This window comes from Hemitrygon akajei, chromosome 1 (genome assembly GCF_048418815.1).
Source record: "Hemitrygon akajei chromosome 1, sHemAka1.3, whole genome shotgun sequence".
NCBI classification, from domain to species: Eukaryota; Metazoa; Chordata; class Chondrichthyes; order Myliobatiformes; family Dasyatidae; genus Hemitrygon; species Hemitrygon akajei.
Genome location: NC_133124.1, coordinates 178,656,347 through 178,665,387, shown reverse-complemented (window position 1 = coordinate 178,665,387; position 9,041 = coordinate 178,656,347).

Genomic DNA, 9,041 nt, shown 5'->3' with positions numbered 1-9,041 from the left:
GGGCTGAGCGAGGGGGCTGAGCGAGGGGTCTGAGCGAGGGGTCTGAGCGAGGGGTCTGAGCGAGGGGTCTGAGCGAGGGGTCTGAGCGAGGGGTCTGAGCGAGGGGTCTGAGAGAGGGGTCTGAGAGAGGGGTCTGAGAGAGGGGTCTGAGAGAGGGGTCTGAGAGAGGGGTCTGAGAGAGGGGTCTGAGAGTGGGGTCTGAGAGTGGGGTCTGAGAGTGGGGTCTGAGAGTGGGGTCTGAGAGTGGGGTCTGAGAGTGGGGTCTGAGAGTGGGGTCTGAGAGTGGGGTCTGAGAGTGGGGTCTGAGAGTGGGGTCTGAGAGTGGGGTCTGAGAGAGGGGTCTGAGAGAGGGGTCTGAGAGAGGGGTCTGAGAGAGGGGTCTGAGAGAGGGGTCTGAGAGAGGGGTCTGAGAGAGGGGTCTGAGAGGGGTCTGAGAGAGGGGTCTGAGAGAGGGGTCTGAGAGAGGGGTCTGAGAGTGGGGTCTGAGAGTGGGGTCTGAGAGTGGGGTCTGAGAGTGGGGTCTGAGAGAGGGGTCTGAGAGAGGGGTCTGAGAGAGGGGGCTGAGAGAGGGGTCTGAGAGAGGGGTCTGAGAGAGGGGTCTGAGAGAGGGGTCTGAGAGAGGGGTCTGAGAGAGGGGTCTGAGAGAGGGGTCTGAGAGAGGGGTCTGAGAGAGGGGTCTGAGAGAGGGGTCTGAGAGAGGGGGCTGAGGGAGGGGGCTGAGGGAGGGGTCTCAGAGAGGGGTCTGAGAGAGGCTGTGCTGGCACAAGTAATCATCTTTTAAGTATCACTAAATTCTGGAAAAGGTCCCAAGGACTGGGAAATTACAAATGTCACTCCACTCTTTAAGAAGGGAGGGAGGCAGCAGAAAGGAAATTATAGACCAGTTAGCCTGACCTCAGTGGTTGCTGGAGTCCATTACTGAGGATGAGGTTTCAGCATGGTTTCCTTAAGGGGGAATCTTGACTGACAAATCTGTTGGAATTCTTTAAGGAAATAACAAGCAGGACAGACCACGGCGAATTGGTGGATGTCGTGTACTTGGATTCTCAGAAGGCCTTTGACAAAATGCACAAATTAGGCTGCTAAACAAGAGTCCATGGTATTACAGGAAAGATTCTGGCATGGATAGAGCATTGGCTGATTGGCAGGAGGTAAAGAGTGGGAATAAAGGGAGCCGTTTCTGCTTGGCCGCCTGTGACTAATGGTGTGCTGTAGGGATCAGTGTTGGGGCTGCTTTGTTTCCTGTTATAGGTGAGTGGCCTAGATGATGGAACGAATGGCTTTGTGGCCGTTTGCAGATGATACAAAGATAGGTGGAGGGGGATATAGTGTTGAGGAAACAAAATCTGCAGAAGGACATAAATTAGAAGAATCCTCTTCAGCTCGTCGGACGATTGCATTTGTTACATTAATGGCCAGAAGATCCATTTTATTGAATTGGCAAGAGATTAATCCTCCTACTACATTCCAATGGTTTTCCCAAACTATACCTTGTTTAAATCTAGAGAAAAAAAATCAGAAGTGTCAGTTTTGACCCTTCGGTTAAATTCGAAGAAACTTGGAGACCATTCATTCAACACTTCCATATGATGTAACTTGACCTTTTCCAAATCCTTTCTATTATCCTTAAATATTTGGACAGAGGAGCAGAGTTATTGACATTATTGATTGTATTCAATGTAATATAATAGCCCAGCTTATTTTAGTTTAGGTTTTTTTTATTTCTAATTTGGTTTTTTTTTGGTATGTTTTTATTCTGTCATGTTAAATACATCGAGAGTTTGGGAGGTTTAGTACATTTGTGCTCTCTATAGCTTATACTCGTATAAACTGTTTACCAACTATATATTCCCAATCTCTCTGTATTACTATTGTTATTATCCCTATGTTTGAAAATACATAAAAAGAGTTCAAAAAAAAAAAAGGAAGAATATAAAAGCAAGATTGTGACGGGCTCAGGCTGCACTTGGAGAATTGTGAGCAGTTCTGAGTTCCATATCTACGAAAGCGTATGCTAACATTGGAGGGTTAGCCCAGGAATTACAAAATTATTTCGGGAATGAAAGGGTTCATGGCTCCAGTGGGGTTTATGAGAATGAGGGGGAACCTCACAGAAACCTGTAGAATATTGAAAGTCTAGATAGAATGGGTGTGGAGAGGATGTTTCCTTCAACAGGAGAGACTAGGAGGAGAGACTAGGGTCAGAGGGCACAGCCTTAGAATCGAGGAATGCCCCTTTAGAACAGAGATGAGGAGGAATTTAACATCTTTAACATCTGCTGGACGATGCTGAGGATGTTCTACGAGTCTGTGGTGGCCAGTGCCATCATGTTTGCTGTTGTGTGCTGGGGCAGCAGGCTGAGGGTAGCAGACACCAACAGAATCAACAAACTCATTCGTAAGGCCAGTGATGTAGTGGGGGTGGAACTGGACTCTCTGACGGTGGTGTCTGAAAAGAGGATGCTGTCCAAGTTGCATGCCATCTTAGACAATTGCTCCCATCCACTCCATAATGTATTGGTTAGACACAGAAGTACATTCAGCCAGACACTCATTCCACCGAGATGCAACACTGCGTGTCATAGGAAGTCATTCCTGCCTGTGGCCATCAAACTTTACAACTCCTCCCTCGGAGTGTCAGACACCCTGAGACAAGAGGCTGGTCCTGGACTTATTTCCACTTGGCATGATTAACTTACTATTATTTAATTATTTATGGTTTTATATTGCTATATTTCTTAACTATTCTTGGTGCGGCTGTAACGAAACGCAATTTCCCTCGGGATCAATAAAGTATGACTGTCTGTCTGTCTGAATTTCTGTAGCCAGGGAGTGGTGAATTTGTGGAATTATTTGCCATGTGTGGCTGTGGAGGCCAAGTCGTTGAGTATATTCAAAGCAGGGGCTGATAGGTTCTTGTTCAGTAAAGGCATCAAAGGTTACCGGGAGAAGGCAGGATGGAGTTGAGAGGGAAAATAAATCAGCCGTGATGGAATGGTAGTGCAAACACGATGGGCCCAATGGCCAAATTCTGCGTCTATGTGTTAGGTAAGGGAGGGTGGGGGGTGCACGGCGCCAGCGGGACTGCAGAGACGGAGCAGGTGCATGGGGAGGGCTGGGAATTACAGAGACTGGGGGAGGGCTGGGAATTACAGAGGCTGGGGGAGTGCTGGTGGGGGAATTACAGAGACCGGGGGAGTGCTGGTGGGGGAATCACAGAGACCGGGGGAGTGCTGGTGGGGGAATCACAGAGACCGGGGGAGTGCTGGGAATTACAGAGACCGGGGGAGTGCTGGTGGGGGAATACAGAGACTGGGGGAGTGCTGGTGGGGGAATTACAGAGACCGGGGAATGCTGGAGGGGGAATTACAGAGACCGGGGGAGTGCTGGTGGGGGAATTACAGAGATTGGGGAGTGCTGGTGGGGGAATTACAGACACTGGAAGAGTGCTGGTGGGGGAATTACAGAGTCTGGGGGGAGTGCTGGGAATTACAGAGACTGGGGGAGTGCTGGGAATTACAGAGACTGGGGGAGTGCTGGGAATTACAGAGACCGGGGGAGTGCTGGTGGGGGAATACAGAGACTGGGGGGAGTGCTGGGAATTACAGAGACCGGGGGAGTGCTGGTGGGGGAATACAGAGACTGGGGGGAGTGCTGGGAATTACAGAGACTGGGGGAGTGCTGGGAATTACAGAGACTGGGGGAGTGCTGGTGGGGGAATTACAGAGACTGGGGAAGTGCTGGTGGGGGAATTACAGAGACCGGGGAATGCTGGAGGGGGAATTACAGAGACCGGGGGAGTGCTGGTGGGGGAATTACAGAGATTGGGGAGTGCTGGTGGGGGAATTACAGAGACCGGGGGAGTGCTGGTGGGGGAATTACAGACACTGGAGGAGTGCTGGTGGGGGAATTACAGAGTCTGGGGGGAGTGCTGGGAATTACAGAGACTGGGGGAGTGCTGGGAATTACAGAGACTGGGGGAGTGCTGGTGGGGGAATTACAGAGACCGGGGGAGTGCTGGTGGGGGAATTACAGAGACCGGGGGAGTGCTGGTGGGGGAATTACAGAGACCGGGGGAGTGCTGGTGGGGGAATACAGAGACTGGGGGAGTGCTGGTGGGGGAATACAGAGACTGGGGGAGTGCTGGGAATTACAGAGACCGGGAGACTGCTGGGAATTACAGAGACTGGGGGAGTGCTGGTGGGGGAATTACAGAGACCGGGGGAGTGCTGGTGGGGGAATACAGAGACCGGGGGAGTGCTGGTGGGGGAATACAGAGACCGGGGGAGTGCTGGGAATTACAGAGACTGGGGGAGTGCTGGTGGGGGAATTACAGAGACCGGGGGAGTGCTGGTGGGGGAATACAGAGACCGGGGGAGTGCTGGTGGGGGAATTACAGAGACCGGGAGACTGCTGGGAATTACAGAGACCGGGAGACTGCTGGGAATTACAGAGACCGGGAGACTGCTGGGAATTACAGAGACCGGGAGACTGCTGGGAATTACAGAGACCGGGAGACTGCTGGGAATTACAGAGACCGGGAGACTGCTGGGAATTACAGAGACCGGGAGACTGCTGGGAATTACAGAGACCGGGAGACTGCTGGGAATTACAGAGACCGGGAGACTGCTGGGAATTACAGAGACTGGGGAAGGGCTGGTGGGGGAATTACAGACACTGAGGGAGTGCTGGTGGGGGAATTACAGAGACCGGGGGAGTGCTGGTGGGGGAATTACAGAGACCGGGGGAGTGCTGGTGGGGGAATTACAGAGACTGGGGGGAGCGCTGGTGGGGGAATTACAGAGACCGGGGGAGCGCTGGTGGGGGAATTACAGAGACTGGGGGGAGTGCTGGGAATTACAGAGACTGGGGGAGTGCTGGTGGGGGAATTACAGAGACCGGGGGAGTGCTGGTGGGGGAATTACAGAGACCGGGGGAGTGCTGGGAATTACAGAGACCGGGGGAGTGCTGGTGGGGGAATTACAGAGACCGGGGGAGTGCTGGTGGGGGAATTACAGAGACTGGGGAAGTGCTGGTGGGGGAATTACAGAGACCGGGGGAGGGCTAGGAATTACAGAGACTGGGGAAGTGCTGGTGGGGGAATTACAGAGACCGGGGGAGTGCTGGTGGGGGAATTACAGAGACCGGGGGAGTGCTGGTGGGGGAATCACAGAGACCGGGGGAGTGCTGGTGGGGGAATTACAGAGACCGGGGGAGTGCTGGTGGGGGAATTACAGAGACCGGGGGATTGCTGGTGGGGGAAGGGAGTGCTGGTGGGGGAATTACAGAGACCGGGGGAGTGCTGGTGGGGGAATTACAGAGACCGGGGGAGTGCTGGTGGGGGAATTACAGAGACCGGGGGAGTGCTGGTGGGGGAATTACAGAGACCGGGGGAGTGCTGGTGGGGGAATTACAGAGACCGGGGGAGTGCTGGTGGGGGAATTACAGAGACCGGGGGAGTGCTGGTGGGGGAATTACAGAGACCGGGGGAGTGCTGGTGGGGGAATTACAGAGACCGGGGGAGTGCTGGTGGGGGAATTACAGAGACCGGGGGAGTGCTAGTGGGGGAATTACAGAGACCGGGGGAGTGCTGGTGGGGGAATTACAGAGACCGGGGGAGTGCTGGTGGGGGAATTACAGAGACCGGGGGAGTGCTGGTGGGGGAATTACAGAGACCGGGGAAGGCTGGTGGGGTAATTACAGAGACCGGGGGAGTGCTGGTGGGGGAATACAGAGACTGGGGGAGTGCTGGTGGGGGAATACAGAGACTGGGGGAGGGCTGGGAATTACAGAGACTGGGGGAGTGCTGGTGGGGGAATACAGAGACCGGGGGAGTGCTGGTGGGGGAATTACAGAGACTTGGGGAGGGCTAGGAATTACAGAGACTGGGGAAGTGCTGGTGGGGGAATTACAGAGACTGGGGGAGTGCTGGGAATTACAGAGACTGGGGGAGGGCTGGTGGGGGAATTACAGAGACTGGGGAAGTGCTGGTGGGGGAATTACAGAGACTGGGGGAGGGCTGGTGGGGGAATTACAGAGTCTGGGGGAGGGCTGGTGGGGGAATTACAGAGACTGGGGGAGTGCTGGTGGGGGAATTACAGAGACTGGGGGAGTGCTGGGAATTACAGAGACTGGGGGAGGGCTGGGAATTACAGCGACCGGGGGAGTGCTGGTGGGGGAATACAGAGACTGGGGGAGTGCTGGTGGGGGAATTACAGAGACCGGGGGAGTGCTGGTGGGGGAATTACAGAGACTGGGGGAGGGCTGGTGGGGGAAATACAGAGACCGGGGGAGTGCTGGTGGGGGAATCACAGAGACCGGGGGAGTGCTGGTGGGGGAAATACAGAGACCGGGGGAGTGCTGGTGGGGGAATTACAGAGACTGGGGGAGGGCTGGTGGGGGAATTACAGAGACTGGGGGAGGGCTGGGAATTACAGAGACTGGGGGAGGGCTGGGAATTACAGAGACCGGGGGAGTGCTGGTGGGGGAATTACAGAGACTGGGGGAGTGCTGGTGGGGGAATCACAGAGACCGGGGGAGTGCTGGTGGGGGAATTACAGAGACCGGGGGAGTGCTGGTGGGGGAATCACAGAGACCGGGGGAGTGCTGGTGGGGGAATTACAGAGACTGGGGAAGTGCTGGTGGGGGAATTACAGAGACTGGGGAAGTGCTGGTGGGGGAATTACAGAGACTGGGGGAGGGCTGGTGGGGGAATTACAGAGACTGGGGGAGTGCTGGTGGGGGAATCACAGAGACCGGGGGAGTGCTGGTGGGGGAATCACAGAGACCGGGGGAGTGCTGGTGGGGGAATTACAGAGACTGGGGGAGTGCTGGTGGGGGAATTACAGAGACCGGGGGAGTGCTGGTGGGGGAATTACAGAGACTGGGGAAGTGCTGGTGGGGGAATTACAGAGACTGGGGGAGGGCTGGTGGGGGAATTACGGATACTGGGGGAGTGCTGGTGGGGGAATTACAGAGACCGGGGGAGTGCTGGTGGGGGAATTACAGAGACCGGGGGAGTGCTGGTGGGGGAATTACAGAGACCGGGGGAGGGCTGGTGGGGGAATTACGGATACTGGGGGAGGGCTGGTGGGGGAATTACAGAGACTGGGGAAGTGCTGGTGGGGGAATTACAGAGACTGGGGGAGGGCTGGTGGGGGAATCACAGAGACTGGGGGAGTGCTGGTGGGGGAATTACAGAGACCGGGGGAGGGCTGGTGGGGGAATTACAGAGACTGGGGGAGTGCTGGTGGGGGAATTACAGAGACCGGGGGAGTGCTGGTGGGGGAATTACAGAGACTGGGGGAGTGCTGGTGGGGGAATTACAGAGACTGGGGGAGGGCTGGGAATTACAGAGACTGGGGGAGTGCTGGTGGGGGAATTACAGAGATTGGGGGAGGGCTGGGAATTACAGAGACCGGGGGAGTGCTGGTGGGGGAATACAGAGACTGGGGGAGGGCTGGTGGGGGAATTACAGAGACTGGGGGAGTGCTGGTGGGGGAATTACAGAGACTGGGGGAGGGCTGGTGGGGGAATTACAGAGACCGGGGGAGTGCTGGTGGGGGAATTACAGAGACCGGGGGAGTGCTGGTGGGGGAATTACAGAGACTGGGGGAGTGCTGGTGGGGGAATCACAGAGACCGGGGGAGTGCTGGTGGGGGAATTACAGAGACCGGGGGAGTGCTGGTGGGGGAATCACAGAGACCGGGGGAGTGCTGGTGGGGGAATTACAGAGACTGGGGAAGTGCTGGTGGGGGAATTACAGAGACTGGGGGAGGGCTGGTGGGGGAATTACAGAGACTGGGGGAGTGCTGGTGGGGGAATTACAGAGACTGGGGGAGTGCTGGTGGGGGAATCACAGAGACCGGGGGAGTGCTGGTGGGGGAATTACAGAGACCGGGGGAGTGCTGGTGGGGGAATTACAGAGACTGGGGGAGAGCTGGTGGGGGAATTACAGAGACCGGGGGAGTGCTGGGAATTACAGAGACTGGGGGAGTGCTGGTGGGGGAATTACAGAGACTGGGGGAGTGCTGGGAATTACAGAGACCGGGGGAGTGCTGGTGGGGGAATTACAGAGACTGGGGGAGTGCTGGTGGGGGAATTACAGAGACTGGGGGAGTGCTGGTGGGGGAATTACAGAGACTGGGGGAGGGCTGGTGGGGGAATTACAGAGACTGGGGGAGTGCTGGTGGGGGAATTACAGAGACTGGGGGAGGGCTGGGAATTACAGAGACCGGGGGAGTGCTGGTGGGGGAATTACAGCGACCGGGGGAGTGCTGGTGGGGGAATTACAGAGACTGGGGGAGGGCTGGTGGGGGAATTACAGAGACTGGGGGAGTGCTGGTGGGGGAATTACAGAGACTGGGGGAGTGCTGGTGGGGGAATTACAGAGACTGGGGGAGGGCTGGGAATTACAGAGACTGGGGGAGTGCTGGTGGGGGAATTACAGAGATTGGGGGAGGGCTGGGAATTACAGAGACCGGGGGAGTGCTGGTGGGGGAATACAGAGACTGGGGGAGGGCTGGTGGGTGAATTACAGAGACTGGGGGAGTGCTGGTGGGGGAATTACAGAGACTGGGGGAGTGCTGGTGGGGGAATCACAGAGACCGGGGGAGTGCTGGTGGGGGAATTACAGAGACCGGGGGAGTGCTGGTGGGGGAATTACAGAGACTGGGGGAGAGCTGGTGGGGGAATTACAGAGACCGGGGGAGTGCTGGGAATTACAGAGACTGGGGGAGGGCTGGTGGGGGAATTACAGAGACTGGGGGAGAGCTGGTGGGGGAATTACAGAGACCGGGGGAGTGCTGGGAATTACAGAGACTGGGGGAGTGCTGGGAATTACAGAGACTGGGGGAGTGCTGGTGGGGGAATTACAGAGACTGGGGGAGTGCTGGGAATTACAGAGACCGGGGGAGTGCTGGTGGGGGAATTACAGAGACTGGGGGAGTGCTGGTGGGGGAATTACAGAGACTGGGGGAGGGCTGGTGGGGGAATTACAGAGACTGGGGGAGTGCTGGTGGGGGAATTACAGAGACTGGGGG